The 17,165-nt window shown below is 37.4% G+C and overlaps 2 protein-coding genes across 2 annotated transcripts in view; both read right to left on the reverse strand.

Moving 5' to 3' along the window:
- The window catches only part of LOC105286458 (neurocalcin homolog), a 121,042-nt gene that overhangs the window by 75,242 nt on the left and 28,635 nt on the right, over window positions 1–17,165 (reverse strand). The window lies entirely within an intron of this gene.
- LOC105286457 (neuronal calcium sensor 2) overlaps window positions 1–17,165 on the reverse strand; it is a 101,956-nt gene that overhangs the window by 56,792 nt on the left and 27,999 nt on the right. The gene's annotated exons all lie outside the window — the stretch shown is intronic.

Raw genomic sequence — 17,165 nt, forward strand, 5'->3', positions numbered from 1 at the left:
AGCTTGAGGAAGGCTTGCGAGCTGCTTCAGACAACGGTGTTCCATAGAAAATATATCCGCGACAAATCCATTCGCGTCTTATCTTGAGATTGTCTAGTGTAGTTTATGCAGTTTGTCTGTCACGAAACTTTCACATTAGTAAACTTTCACAATGGTTGCAAGACGTTAACATGAAAACTAATTAGGCATTAGCACAAGCGAAAACTATAGGAAATATTATTAAAGCCGTTCGTTATGCAATCATTCGCAAAGCAAACTGACAAATGGTAGATACTCGTCGCACGCATATTTGTAAATTAATATTTCGATTTCTAAGCTGTCCTCTCTCTTTTGTTCTTTCTAGAACTATTGTTTATGTATTATAATAATTTGTCTTAAAGCTTTATTTCTGTACTTGATTTCTTTATACATGTAATTTGCTATTGATGCGAAAGTATGTAAATTCTTGTGTTTAAAATTTCAGTTTCGTAACAATAACTTGTATTCCCCGTATTCCCCTTTCTGCACATATCTTCTATCGTTTTCTCTCCGCTGCAACGTCGCTTACAAAACGTTCGACATGCGATGAATAACAGCAAACGATGTACTGCAGTATCTACAACGTGTCCTGAGATCTATGATAAACGCAATGTTCAAATATTCCGTTTGGAAACAGCTTGGAAGTCAAACATGCGGCTTGATAATTCTGTTGGAACAGTATGAGTATTCTCTAACTCACACGCTGATAGTGATAGAGGAATTATTATTACAGTATTCTTTTCAAACTTTGTAAACCGTATTGCAATTCGTTCGCGACACCGGATAAAGATACACAACTAATGTTACATATTACATGTATTCCAACGATTACTTTCAATAATATGGTTGCATAATATAAATGTTATCTGAAAAGCATATCTTTTCGATCAAATTCCGTCTTGCAATTTATTTTCACACTATGTGCAAAATCTATCGAAAATTTACATACAGTTCACTTTGTTTGCAAGTTCGGAAATTATGAAGCTGTATGCGCATACACGTTCAATATTTTTTAAATATCGACATCGATAATATTGTTATCTGTAAAAATGCTATTGCAGCAACCAATTACAAATATTTATTCTCTCGTCGTAACTTACGTTCCCTATTTTTCAACAAGACCATCACGTTTGTATTTATAAATAATTGTTGTTTTTTTATATGGAATTATCCATTGATGAGATTAACGATACATTTCGTGCATATTCCGTATGCTGGCAGATTCCTTTTTTATATTCACACTCAGCATTTTTTACTGCCAAACAGTGTTTGCCCGCAGTATATTAGTTTAGCATAAATTCTGTTTTAAACATGTTTTGAATTAAAAAGCATTTCGTGATCAACGATTTTGGCACGTATTGGTTGCGTGTTGTGCATCACGTAGAATTTTTCACGTAATGTAGCTTTAAATTAAGACCTTCCATTCCATTGGCCGGATATTCTGAAATACCATACGAGCCAGAATCGAACTGCATATTATGCGATAAATCGCCCTAATGCATGCATGCATTTGTGTATATACGATCGTATCCTAGTTTGCTTTCTGGCCGCCTCACTTGAGAATAAATCGAAATGAGTAATTGTGGACTATGCATCGTAAGACTGCCGCATTTAAGGAATTTAATGTTAAACATGATTCCCTCATTCGGTTAAGATTTATACTGTAGTATGCTCTTTGTAGTTAACAAATGAGAGTCGCTAAGCAACTCTCTAAAACAGAATGAATGCGGAAAATGGAATTACGGTGTAATGCTATTATAAAGACGTTATATGTCTCTAGATACAGAAAATTGGTACCGTTCTACTAGAATTTCTCTTTCGGATACTGTCAAGAATAATCACAACTTGAATATTTCATAAAGCCAACACAACATATGTGCCGTTGTTTCCTGAAACCGCGCACACGCAGATGTCGTCGATAAATTTTCTGTCGCATTCGTTACGGATCAGTTGCTGTCTCAAACTAAATCATTTCTATTTTTCCTCATCTTCGATTAAAGCAAAACATATGCTATCTTGTGTTTTTCGATGAAAGGCGCATTTATTTTGTTCGCATCAAGCAGCTCTCTTGTTAAGAATAAAAAATAAAAAAGATTATAAATTACAATGAATTCCGTCATTTAATTCTAAAGTTTCGTTCATGTTGCAATTCTCGTAAACATTGCGGTAACGACATAGTCGAATGCACCAGTCGATTGCACGTGCGTTTGCTAATTGTTTACCCGCATAGCGGGGGATTTAATTAGATCGTGAATTAATTAAAGGCGGCATACCTTTAGTTACTACGCGATATAATGCAAGTATATTGAATGCATTTAACCGCGGTGAGGGATATAGGAGCCATCCTCTGCGTGATTTTCTGGTCGGCATTAACCGCGTAGACATCCTTTGTTATCGTTTCGTAAACGCTACAAGAGATTAACTTTTCTTTTTTTACGCGCCGTTATAATGAGGAATGCATTAGCTTTAACCAACTAATTAAATGAAGACGAGATAAGCATGTATCGTTGAGTCCGGATTAACAAAGCAGAAGGCCTGCGAAAAATATAGTTGAAAGGATTAAAATGGAAAAACTGAGAAGCCATGGCAACTCCAAAGATTTGATTATACGTGATTCGCAATTGCAGTTTCAGTGATAGTTAAAAGTTCCTTGTAACGTCTTTCAATTAACTTCTTCACATTTTTAAAACTCTCATTCATTTTGTAACGTCTAAGGTTTATACGTGTAGTCCGTTGCAGATTTATCTCTATTATAAAACTAATTCTCTGAATAACTTTTTCACGGCAATCACGGTGAAACAAATTTCAAACTGAAATTGGAATCGCACATGGCGAAAAACTCATCCCCTGCGCAGTTTTGAAGAATGGCAGTCGGTTCGGCGGATTAAGCGGCAAGACAATAGAGCTTACGAGGAGATATAGAAAATATGAAAAGCTTAGGGTAACTCCCTCTATTTCGTATGCGGAGTTTCCGGTTATAGTCGGAAACAAATCGAGGTGGAACAAACCAGCAGAAAGACTTTCGAATCGCATTTCGATGCGGCGTGCTCTAAAGAACATCTTCAAGTTCCAAGAATAACGTCGGAAGGGAAAGTAAAAATTAAGTTTCAGTATTCGCGCTGTGAATTGTATCCGGCATCAGAAAGTTTGACGCTGTTTGGTCGGATGCGGTTCAAGAAATAGTGTTTGTCACGATTTTGTTATCCTAAAGTTGCATCCAATTCACGAGTGTATTTCTTGCATTGCTTATTCCATATCCTTAAAATACCCGCAAATTCTCGTTCCAAACTTAATTTTATTGCAAAAGAGACAGAATATTTGATAATGCCTAAGAGATATATTATATTTAAAAAATCTGTTTATTTTCATCTAAATGAATGTAATCTCGAGAGTGTAACATATAATTTACGAACATTTTTGATAACTGTATTCATATTTAAATTGGGTTAATCGTAAAATTTGGTCGTTTTTTCTTTTTTCGCAAATTAGTTAGCCTTGCAAAGGAAGGGAACCCTTCCCTCGTGAACTCCTTTTTAATTATGCGTGTCCCCGCATACATGTCCATATCGAGCAACGCTGAGTAACAAATAATTTATGAAGCAACACTCCTGGCACGCTTTCTAATGCATAAACTTGATCCCGTGGTATCATATATTTATAATACGTTTATGACACATAGAATAATCTCTTCAAGCCCTATAATATCTAGATGTTAATAATTATGAATCACAGCTTGATTAAAGATCGAAAAAGTGTTAGCATGTGGCTAATTAAGACATATAATAATAAATATGAGAAAGAAGAAAACAGTTAACTCAAGTTATTAGACAGCAATTTTATAAACTTTATAGTCTAATAGCATTTAATATTCGTTCTTGATATTATTTCAACATTAATAAAACATCATAGTTCTAATTATCACAATGTACAGGTTGCAATTTGATTTAAAAATTAACCGTGGCGGCACGCGACAAATTGCATCAGTAATTTGAGTTGCAATATTTAGCAAGTAAAAAACAGAAACAAAAACGGAACTCACATTGATACAGCGTAACGAGTACGACGCACGCGAGAACTCCGCTCGAAACCCGGGATTATCGATTTTTGCAGCTGCCTGTTGTATTTAAATACGAGGTATTGCTAAAATCGCCCCAATACGAAGTTCTGCTTTAAAACGTAACATCTATGTAAAAATATTTACAGCTGATGTAAGCTCGTTAAATATATTGATAAAATATCTTAAGCCTACAGTTAAGATTGCATGAATCATTTTTACAATATTAACAGTAATCTAAAAAAGCAGTCTAGGTATACTCTTAGCAATCTCAAATATTAAAAACAAAAAATTTCTAAAAAACCTGGGAAAAAATCTAGTATCTAAACTACTGAACAAAAAACTAATAAAAACGAGCGTATATAAACAAAATGTTTTGCAAACGAATCCACAGTCTTCAGAATGGTGCACTTAATTGTTTTAAACAATCACAACATATTAATCCTGATCAAGTATGTGTTTACGAAAAAAACAAATCGATCGGTGAATCAAACTCCGACGCGCGTGGCGAGGCAAGTTCGCGTCGTATCCCAAATATAGGAAGATTTGAAAGTAAAATGAGCGTTTGCGTAATCTGTCTATCGTCCTGCGAATCGGTCACGCGAATTTGCTTGGAACGTTGCCGATGTTTCGTGGATCCCTGAACGAATCGAGGGTGAATTACAATTCCCATTATCTCATTCTCATTTGAGAGTGCGTAAGGTGCGGTTTTTCCTGCATCATTTAGCTGAATCGAATGGGAGAGAATTCCCGGGCACTCATTAATTCGGGATGTAGAATGCGCATTAACGCGAGTTACCATAGTTCCATGATATTTGCGAGGTCCATACGGTCCGCCGCATAATTTGATTTATGAAATGGACATATATTTTCTCACCAACAATAACTATCTTTTCACGTCTTCCGCGTCTATTCTCGCACACGACCTTGTTTTAATAAATGCTTAGTACTTAATCTTGGTAATCTTTATTTCATTACACTTTGTTTAGCTCAATAACAAGTTTCTTCATTATATATTATTTATTACTTAAAGTCGTAATAAGAGAAAAGTTTAAAATATCAAGCAGAATTAAGAGCTTGATTAGAATGAGAAATACACGTAGCATTATCGCAAATTATTATAATCGCGTGATATTCTCTTGCGGGACGCATAAGTCGACGATCGGCAGGCATAAATCGATCTCAGGAAGTCGCTGGATCGAGGTGGAATGTGACGTGCGCTTTACGAACGATTGGAGGCACAGCGATGCTAACTAGAGCGGTATAATAAGAATATAACAAGAGGGAAACGAAGTACTGCCTCCTGCCATCTTGGGTGGGAAGTGCCAAGCACCTGAAAATCAGCGAAATTAATCCATGAATTTTTGCTCTCATTATGAGCTGCTAGTCACGTTGCTGATAGTCGCGTGATGTTGTGGCTCGACGTTTTCGGCATCGCGATGCAAAATTCTAATTGACCATGAAACACAGGAGAAGCGTGTACTGAACTAAAACAATCCACTAACGCAAAAATAGAAGTAGAAGAAGAAGATGATGATGAAAAGAAGTCTATGGAAATCAGCGAATTTCACTCAAATCTTCAACCTTCAGTTTGCGTCCACGTATGCAAAATCAATTCTCGTACGCGATGAATTTCGTTCTCATTCGAAAGCATGTTCTTACTTGACTGTGAAGCATATGGTGCAAGTCTCGTGGCGAGCAATTAATGGTAACGTTTCGGAGCGAGATGCTAACTTCGCTTCAACAAAGGCACCGACATGATGCTGGCGACTCCTCGAAGTCGTCGCTGCAACCGCAATTTTGTCCTGACATGACACAACAGATGCACGTGCGGCAAATGATGTCACGGTATAACTGGCGTAATTGTTAATAAACGGGAGGGAGCGCGGAGATACGAGCTGCAATTGCGGAAACGACAGCCCTCGCGGAAGACGCATTAATTACAGGGCACGTGCGTGCACGGAAATTAGTAATAGCTCAGTCTGCTTCGGCTCATACCAGAGTAATCCTGGATTAGATGGTGCTCTTTACGGCTGATTGCACTTCCGTAGAAGATCGCACGAAGGAAATCCTTTTTCCCGTTCCGGGCAATCGCGCCCTATCCTCGGGGGTCTGAGCCCTTTGCAGGCGTCGCGACGTTATACTTGGAGGGACATTAATTATTCTGCTAATTTTGAGCAGCCTGAGATACCTGAAACGTTCTACACCTCGTGCGCAATACTGCAGCATCCTTACGTCTTAATATTTGGACTTGTCAAATTAGGCAGACGAGAGTTCGGTCAGCATAATTTATTAGAAAAGAGAAATTTATGGGTCTGTTAAAAAATGGTCGTGTTGAATAAAGGTGTTTCAAAGCACGTTACAGTGTAAACTATCATCTCTGTCAAACATTCAATGTAACTAAATATGTTACTTGGACGCTCTTCGACAACATTTTCCGACTTTCTGATGGTTTACTTTCGCAATCGATTTTCTCTTTTTAATGCCAAGCGAAGACACGCTATATACTGGCCGTTACCAAATGTGATATCGTGATCAGATGATAACTGATGAAAAACACTCTGCCGTTTGTGAGTCTGTCAAAGCATTTATCATTATTCAATAAATTATACCGGAATGATAATTCGATTTTGAAACATCGTAGGTCAATATTGAAACGATGGTTCGATTATCGAGTTATGAGAACGACACTAACTGAAGGCGAATTGTAGAAATACGCACATAATTATGCATGAAGAAATTAAGTGTGCTACAGCAGCTAAAACGTTAGTATCAAACGTGCATGTGCACGGAGTAAGAGGCACGTTTCCCCATATTTGGCTTCAATGTATGTCTAACTCCCTCGTGTGAGAACGTCGATGCACGCACGAGAATGATAGCTTGCTTTACTGGTTCATCGCGTACGAGCGCACGCTTGACTCAAGAGGAAATTTCTCCCGATAATTTGCGTCCGACACTACGATGGTCCTTATTAAAAAATAGTTGCCTGAAAATTATATCTTTGGCGGGGCTATATTTATGCGATAATTGGATTTATCTAACAAAATCTATTTACTGTTAACAATACACCACGTTTGAAACGAGATGGCTTTGTGGCGTGACAATATCGGATAACACGTATACTACGATATCGAATTACTAATAACATAATAATAAGCATCATGGTATCTGAGTCACAAGAGGAAATACTCGCTAAAAAGTTGCAAGTAATTCTCTACTTCCGAATAAAGCACGTTGTAGGCGAACTTCGTGACAGCGAAAATTTTCAAAAACTATTTCTGACATTTATTTACTTCATAATACATGTATAATAGACTTCGTATCCGACATACAATAAAGCAAAGAGTGATACTCAAGAGAACAGAAGAATCGACGTCCCAGAAATGATGTTGAAAACTTTAAAAGTACAGTGCATCAAATGTGATAAGAGCAATTTGAAGATGTCACGCAATTTTTACCACTATAGTTCTCATTCGAATGGAACTCTTAATTCTATTTGATATTTTAAACTATTTATAATTTTATTATAATTTTTATCTCATTTCTAATACAAAAATCACCATAAAGTCGCGCAAGTCGTCAGACGACGATGACTCTCTTCCTGTGTCTCGCTCGCGTGAAATCTGCACGACTTGCGTCGCAATTGAATTCCTTAATACACCGTGGATGGCTTGTATAAAAACGATACTTTAATTGCACCTCAGGAGAAATTCTGGGCATGAAGCCAGAGACATGAGACGCAATTGTCGAGCCATTGAGGATAATGCCAAGCACGTAGGTCGATTCAATTCGCGTGCTAATCATACGAATCTCCATTCTGTCGACATACATCCGCATTTGTCAAATAAGGTCTCATTCATTTGTTGATCAATTTGCCTAATAAGCTTGAATTCCTGCTCGTCAGTGATCTCACGTATTTTTCTATGAAGTTACGAGCAGATATTTATTACGTAAAAATCGAAGCTTGCGAAATTATATGATAATTTTTCTTATATGTTATTTCTGATTTGAAATTCAAAGAAAGGTTAAAATGCGCTTAAGAAAGCTTAGAATATACGTTTATGCTGCATTCCTTTAATTAAATGTTTACTAACCTACATGTATACAACGAGGAGGGTTAAAGTGGCGCAGAGGTGTACGATCAGAGGAATTTAATCCTTTGAACAACATATACGTTCGTGTTCGAACGACTGACAGGCGTGATAATGACTAGGTGCCATTAAAATTAGGGAAACTTAAACGCAATTTACGTTTAATGTAATAATGGCAACGACGCAAGTTTCTATCTGGCAAGTACTTTATTACAAACTTTAGTAAAGTATGAAAACAGATTAAGAGATAATGACAGATAATGATTTTAAAATTCGCACAAGCATTTTCATCAATTAAATTGCATATTCAGCAAGAAGATCGTCCATTTCTGTTTTCATTTTCACCGTATCTACGTTTTATTTGCTCTCTTGTCTACTTCATTTTTGTTGCGCGAGCAGACCGAAAGAGAAAGAGAGAGATGTACCATCCGAAAACAATGACGGTCTTTTAAGCTCGGTGCAGGTGCGAACGAGTCGCAATTGAACTACATCGCTCGAGAAAATCTTGCTTTGTACAACGCACGTTTTTAACCCGATTCAACGTAACTGGAGCACAAGGACACGCTTCGCTCGTGCTCCGTTTAGTGGAAATACTTCATCGCTCGTGCATACTCGGAGGAGATGTTAGTCGCGGAAATGATTCTTGCCTCTCAAGTTGCGTGCCACTTTGCAGGATGGCAGGATCATGCCGCTCAAAAAGTTTGCCCGCCACGGAACGCGTTGCTAACACTCGTGAAATATTTGATATGCACAAACTTATCACTGATTCTTTTACATGCAACACTCACTCTGCTTCGATCGATTCGGGATCGAGTTTCTGTAATGTCAAAAGTTCTGTTACTTCTATTGTGAGGTAAGATGACCTTTTCAAGTTTCCGTTAAGGGAAAGCTAGCTGCAAATGAGCCAAAGAAACTGCTGACATTATAATGTTACGCTAAGTGCTTTTACGCAAGGAAGACGTCTAGAAAAATTTATTTTTTCATAATTATTACGTCTTGGTGCGCTTGATGAACGCTTCTAATTATCGGCTGACATTTAACGGCAATATTCTGCCAAGTGCACACGGCGTTTTACCATGTGGTTTTTGATCCGAATCCTAGCATGAACACTCGTGGTTTAAATTACGATCCTTCGTCTTTGCAAGCGACGCTAAGTACTCGAGTTTGCCACCGAGGCAACTTTCAACGCCGTTCATAATGCAGTGCTATCAGCTTCGGTCGGCATGCTGGAAAATGGCATACGACATGTGCTTCTCGTACATACGTAATGCTGATTCGGTTGACACTCATTCTCCGAATAAACAACAGTGCTTGCTCTCAAAAGAGACGTGCTTTCTGCTGTTGACGAGAGAATTGAGCTACCTATATTCGATTTCGTAATCTTGTTATACTTGATATTGACAATGACGTAACAGAATGTTTAATGAATATACGGGTCGTATAGCAAGCAATATATATTGCTTGCTATACGACCCGATATTATCGGATATACATATGTTTCCGAGAGAATCTGCTTTCTGACAAATATCTATCTATGTTTCGGTGATCCTGGTCATCGAGTAATTAACACATGTGGTACTCGACACAATAATGGAAATTACACAGATCCACATACATCATGTTTCTTGCCTGTAAGCAAGATTATGAAAACATTTCAGTAGAAACGTAAAACGAGATCCAACATGACAACAAAAGTGCCGCAAGAAACAGCGAAATTGTCAAAGAATAGAAGATATAATTGTGAAACAAAGGACTGTAATGTCGAGTACAATAATGTAGATTGTATGCATATAACGCTGATAAGAAGCGCTAATTACTTTTCCAGCTGTAAGCTCGCATACATGTGTAAAGCCGAACAGCATTCTTATTTGTTAACGACTATTCTTTGAAATTCGGGATTAATATGTTCTCAGCAATACTATGATAAAAGATCACAGCGGATGTTTAATTTTTAATATTATATATCTCATCAATTAAACGTCAAAAAAGATTTCTGGTAGAATCAAGAATCTAATTTAAATTAACAGCACACGAATTTTTACTATTCACTTACATTTTCGATAATTACGCAAAATGCTTGAAATTAATTTAATTAATAAATATACTAAATAATATAATAAATATATATATTATGATCTCGGATAGTGATAAAAAATATGTTGACTCCGATCATTAAAACAGAAATTTATTAATCTGCCAACTATATAAAGAAAAAGAAAAAAGAATGGATAACTATCACGTTTACAAATATATCGTTCATTATCATACAATAAATACATTATTATTTTTATATTATGTTACATTATTTTAATAAGACTTCTACACTGCAGATAGTAGCAGTATTCCAATAATAAAAACTGTTTCATTTTGCAGAAAACAATTCTGGTATGGGCCGCCCATGTTGCACCGTAACTTTCGAGACCATCCCCATGCGTAGGCAGGAGTCGGTAAATTAAAAAGTTAATGGAAACGAGCGGGACACCCTGTATAGATACACACGTCGCGGAAACTAGAAGCGGTGGGTTCCCCGGCCTGCTTGGGTAAAGCTGGGTCGTGGTGCTATCGATCTCCGCCCACCTGGAGACCTCTCTTACCCCTGCTTGTAGCCAACGACTCGCAGGATGAGCATTGGGCCTCAGGAAAAGGACCGGGGGTAAGGAGAAGGTTGGAAAGATACAAAGAGAAGACGTAAGAGGAGGATGAAGTAGAAAGATTGTGCGTATTACATATATATATGTACACACATATATACAATATATATAAAGTCGAATATACTCCACGACACGTCCACCCCCGCGGGGTTCGCCCCGATAGCGCACCCTCGACAATAATCGTTCCCCCGGAATGTCGAGGAGAACGAGTCGCGCGCTGGCCTCGAGGAAAGGCACGGACAAATCGACGGACTCCGTGATGGATTTATTTCGCGGGTGCTACTTCACCAATCGCGAAGTTATGCACTCTGCAAGTGACGGATTGTCATGAATCATCTTAGGAAACATCTGCGCGGTTAATCCTTCATCATTTTTAGGAAAATATCATTTTTAGTGCAGAACAGAAATTCGAAGATCAATTTCTTGCAAGAGTATTTTTCTACCTCAAGGCTGTGAGACAAAATTAGAAAATCTTGGTTGGATATAAAAATTATTTACTTTATGCGATGAGATTATTATTGAACGTTATTACTCCATGTCGCTGACATTGTTATATAAATCAAGATATTTATATATATTGCAATTCTTGATGTAATAAATGCTTTCTAGTTTTTTAATTAATTACGATACCGTATTTGCAAACGTTATTTTTTAGTGAAATGGTTTGCTTTTATTACATCCCAGCATCAACACTTGACTGTAGTGATCCTACTTAAAAAGCTAAAGTGAATTTTAAATTCTCAGCTGGTCGACTTTGAGATTTTAAATTTAAATTTCGGTGGGATTTTAAGTCGTTACGACGCAATCGGGGTAAGTGTTACGGCGAAATTTCGATAATGCAAATGGATAGTCGAGTCAAAGTGAGACACATTTTCCGGGAGAAAATATTTGCTTTCTATACCAAATAATCCCTGACCGCCGTGCTTCTATTTGTGGGAAAGCAATCCGCATTCGTGGTACGACACAGTTATTTTATCGCATATCTAACTTTTGCAGCTGGTGATTGAAAACGTTTTAATATTTATCGTTAATTAAATTATCTGTTTGAGACATTTTATATTTATTTAATATATTTTTCTTATAATGTATAATATATAATATTATATAACATATAAGTAATGTTTAACGTATTTAATATGTTCGCGTATTATTTGCATCTGCCATAAAATCAAATAAATTATATAAAATATAAATAAATTATATAGAATTCTGTAATATTTTTGTGAGACTGTAATATTTTCTGCATTTTGATATCAAATATACAGAATTTTTCGAATATGAATACGTGTCCTGTATACCCTCATTGCAAATGTATTCATCTGGCAACTGGCATGGCGTAATTAAATTGAATATATACAAAACAAAATTTAATTAAATCATTGATAAACACAGACTTTCTGCCTTAAAACTGTCTTATCTAAATATCAAACATAAATCATGTAGATATTTCACACGATAAAAAAAACATAATTCTGCAAAAGATCACGATATTTTACAATTATGCATATTTATATCTAATTTTATTTTCAGTCTAAATATTTCTCACCTTTCACCCATAGATATTTCAATCTCTTCCAAAGACGTACTACCCTTAGCTCATGTGACGAAATATCCGTGTAAGCGTCGCTTGACCGATCGAATCTTCGATATCATCGCCTATTCAACGTTGAACGATCGACGTAGGACAATTCAATAATATTTGCATTAGAAACCGAACAAATATAACGAAGAAAAGTAATACTTAATAACATCAGTTCATAAATCTCTAACATAAATTTCTGAGAATTTAATCTCAACTTAATGAGAACGAGACGCAAAGCAAATTGCAAATACAATAAAGATTGTATCCAAATCAAATATAAACGGATTCATTTACTTTCTAAATAAACGAGATATTATAGATGAAATTTTAAATCTGTTACAGATCAAGCTATTGTCACGTACTTGTTCATTTCAACTCCCAACTTGCCACCCACTTGGTCACCCTTCTTCGGCGGAACTATTCCGTCATTTGTCTTGCCAGCCGCGTCGCCCGAGACGATCGATGGCGGAATATTTATAATTTAAACGTGAAACTGATACGAGCGTCTTGATAGGAGATAATTGAAACGATGCTTTATGCAGATACGCGAGTTCGCGTCCCGGATAGCATGCAAATCCACGAGGGGGTTCGTGAAAGTACGTACACCGCACTTCCGCCGGCGTGAGTTTTCCCTCTCTTTTATCTCTCTTCCATTACGTGTATATTCCAATGGCGTGGAACACGGCGTAAAAAGGATAAAACGAAGGCGGACATGCCAGCTGGGAAAATATCCATAAGACGCAGAGCTGCGTCATGGCGTAATAAAAACGCCGTATGGCGAGGGGGTGATCACTTCCGCGACCGGCATCGCCGGCTTTTTGTAAGTGCTGGTATACATCGGCCGTGTCGAAAGTATATTTTTATAACGTTGCAGTTTTGCCGCGGTGATGTTATTTCGCACATGCGACAAGAGTGCAGCGATATATGCATGCAACAATGTGCGTTTATCCAAAAGGACCATCATCCTATCTCGTTGACTGCACTTTAAAGCTCAAAATTGTGCATAAAGTATAACTCGGATTAGCATAAAATATTGCTCGATAATCATCAATGATGGTTATTATTCAGAGAAATTTACCACCGTTACTATTATTATATGAAAGATACATTGATCGCAATCGTATTATTAAAAATTTGATTATTTCTGTCGCTGTATTTAAGGGGGGAACCTGCTTTAGAACGTTGAAAATAAGGTATAATTTTACGAATTTTTTTTGGAGAAACTATACAGCGGATCATTATAAAACTTTGATGCATTTATTAGTACATGTTTAAAGATAAAAAAATTATTTTTTGATTTGAATATATCGCCTGTAGAGGTCGTCCTGGAGGCATCTTAGTGCAGCCGGCATTGTAAATTGGCGAGCATTCTCCTGCCTCCAAATTTCATCCAAACTGAAAAATTGAAATATTTTCTCGTTATTTATGAATTCCCATCGTCGATGAACCTTTAATATTCATAAAAACATTAAGTTAAACAATTACTTTTGCATGAAAAAGTTCAACAACTTTGCCTAAAAATCGTACTTTTGTGTTCTAAGCTCCACCATTTTGGCACTTTTCAACTTTTTTCTTCTCTCTTTGGTTCATCGACGATGGGAATTCATAAATAACGAGAACACATTTCAATTTTTCAGTTTAGACGAAATTTGGAGGCAGGAGAATGCTCACCAATTTGCAATGCCGGCGACGCGGCTGTACTAAGATTTCTCCAGGACGACCTCTACAGGCGATATATTCAAATAAAAAAATAATTTTTTTTATCTTTAAACATGTACTAATAAATGCATCAAAGTTTTATAATGATCCGCTGTATAGTTTCTCCAAAAACAATTCGTAAAATATACCTTATTTTCAGCGTTCTAAAGCAGGCTCCCCCCTTAACGAGAATCGGAGCGAAAAGTCACTCTCTCTTTTCAATCTTAAAGGCAGTCACAGCAATTACAAATATTACTCCGTTTCTCTCGGTCACAATTGATGTTTCAAATATAATTTTCTATAAAATATCACCAGCTTTGTTGTCGAGTATTTCATTTCATTGCATGGAATTCGCATTAAACGAAATAATCGACTTTATCTTCAAAGATTCTCCCTTTATGGAGACATGAGATAAAATGGAGACATGTTGATAAAATCATCCTGTCAAAAGCAGTACCAACATGAAAGGATGCACGATGCACGTATACAGTTGTTTCTGCGGTAAGAAGACAAGACAAAAGGAAAGCTTTCCCGAAAAAAATCCAAAAAATGTTATCGCGACGTTGCAATTTGATTTGTGCTTCGGCTGTTAACGAAAATACGTGGAAAAGCGAGAAAACGAAGAAATGTAGACGATCGTGTCAGAAGCACGTATCGGCGAGCGAAATATCGCGGTGTGAAACTTTATTATCGCGCGAAAAGAGTGTACGCGGGATGATTTCCGTGTTATTTATATTCGCACGTAAATGCCGTTATTCCGAATAAATTCAGAGCGGTGTTAAAATGCGAATCCCCGCCGTTCGACGAGCAAAATATGCGAAACGCGTTTGTACGGTGCCATTTCGCGCTGTCAAATATTTATATGCTGTGCTTTATCTTCAAAGGACTCGTGTACGTATAGTCTGGGAACGTTGATAAACGCGTATCGATCGCGCGGGAGAGGCGGTGAATCCGATTATTTCTGCTTAGCGAAGAACCTGAGTAAACACATCGGATGCACAGCCGAAGGAAGAGAACGCAACCGCTCGTTGCGAGATCGTTCATTTGTAGCGCGAAATTCATCGAAACTCTCGTCTCCGTACACCCTCTCGAACTATCCATTGTCGTCGATTCGATTAAGCCGCAGCCGCTTGAGCTCAAAGTGAAACGAAAATGCCGCTATTGTATAAATGATCGGACAATTAAACAGTGTCCGAGTTTCAAATTTTCCAGTTTAATTATTTTTGACGGAGTTCTTGGGGATCTACAGGCAGCACGGCAGCAAGTTACCATTTCGTGGCATGCCTAAGAAATCATTGGATTCAGGACTCTAGGCAGAATGAAGAGAAATAGTATGAAGAAAATAGCGTTACTTTAAGATTACTTCAACAATCACTTGAAATTTTAGATAAATCAATCAACTTTTATTACTTGACCCTCGCGTAACGTTGGATCTAATGGACAGCCTTGAGATGTCCTGTGTTCTGGTATATCATTGACATCTGCTCATTCCTCAACAGTGGACAATATTGCGCCCGAGCCGATCGGGAAACGTTTATGATAATAGCGGGGAATGCGGAACACGGGATAATCTTGTGACAAAGCCGAAAATAATTGCGATCGCAGAGTCATTCCATTCGAAACGTGCCTTCAACACGCCTCGTTCAAGAGGGTCCAAGAAATCAATATTCTCGCGACAATGTCCGACGCAGGCAGGCACGTTATGACGTGCGCGTGTGCTACCAAGATGATTGTGGATCTGTGAATCTAGAAATTGGAACAGAGACCACGATTAATCGAAAACTTGTAGAGCTTAAGCCCACGCGCGCACGTCCTCTTGATTGAAACGCATATGCGGATTAGGGATGCGTGGGATTGGCGGATACGATGTTCAGGTCAGCGTGATCTATGCATCAGCAATATCATTGATGCAATACCGAGAGAAGCTAGGGCACGGGCGTCGGCACGGTTGAAGCTATTAAACTGATTCAATATTGCTTAGGTCTATTTAGATCCGAGCGAATTAGATTAAATTGTGAGCTCAGTTGTGTGTACGAGATCGCTAATGTCTCTGATGCTGCGTTTCACGTCTGAAACAATCAAAGATACTCTGTGCGTGTCTCCTAAATATACGTGCATTTATCATTGTTAGGTATCATGTATATCTTATTTATTATATATTTTGATAGAGATAATATGATATAAATGGAAATATAAATGCTGATCCCATTATTCACTTGCACGTTAATCTTTGGCTTGTACAATGCGATATTGGTTGTTATCAGAAATTTTATCGCAAAATAAGTTTTTTAAATATAGAAATATTTAAAGAGTTCTTCTTGCTTATATTGCTTAGCGCACATTGTAAGTGTGTAAAAAATTATTTTTAACACTGTGAGAGATATTACTAAATATTTCGCCAACAATTTATCAACGTTCGCGCTATGAATTCCTCGTCGAGATAACGCAATTGAGGCGAACTCTATCGCGATGCTCCATCGTGTGCGAAAAATTTGCGTGGAGAATGGCTAAATATTTTGAAGCGATATCGAGATCGTTAAAAGCATCTCTGCAATATTGCAAAAACTGTTATCATACAAATTCGATTTCTATTCTTATCGAACATGGTATGTGATCGCGTAGATATAAATGACTGCAATAACAAATCGGAGATATATAGACATACAATGTGCTTCCACGAACCGTGAAAAGTAAAAAAGAAAAATATAAAATCGATTATGGTCGCAATAAATTGTGTATCCACACAATTGCATCCACTCATTGTTACTTTAAAAATATTATATCAGCAGACATAGGTCGATATAAGGCAATTATTATCGATTAACCGAACATTTCGCTGAAACATTGCGCTGCCATCACCACTCACACGAAACGACCGCGTTATTACATTGATTGTACAATGATTCATCACCTTTTATTTTTACAAGACACGTCGCAGCAACTCGTGACGAAAATGCGTTTCGAAATGCTCGTCAAAACGTGACGCAACGTGACATGACGTGAGGCAGAAACTGGCGGTCGCGCATTGCAAAAGTTGTAATACGCCGACATGGCGCGGCAAGTATTGCAGA

Source organism: Ooceraea biroi, chromosome 5 (genome assembly GCF_003672135.1).
Source record: "Ooceraea biroi isolate clonal line C1 chromosome 5, Obir_v5.4, whole genome shotgun sequence".
NCBI classification, from domain to species: Eukaryota; Metazoa; Arthropoda; class Insecta; order Hymenoptera; family Formicidae; genus Ooceraea; species Ooceraea biroi.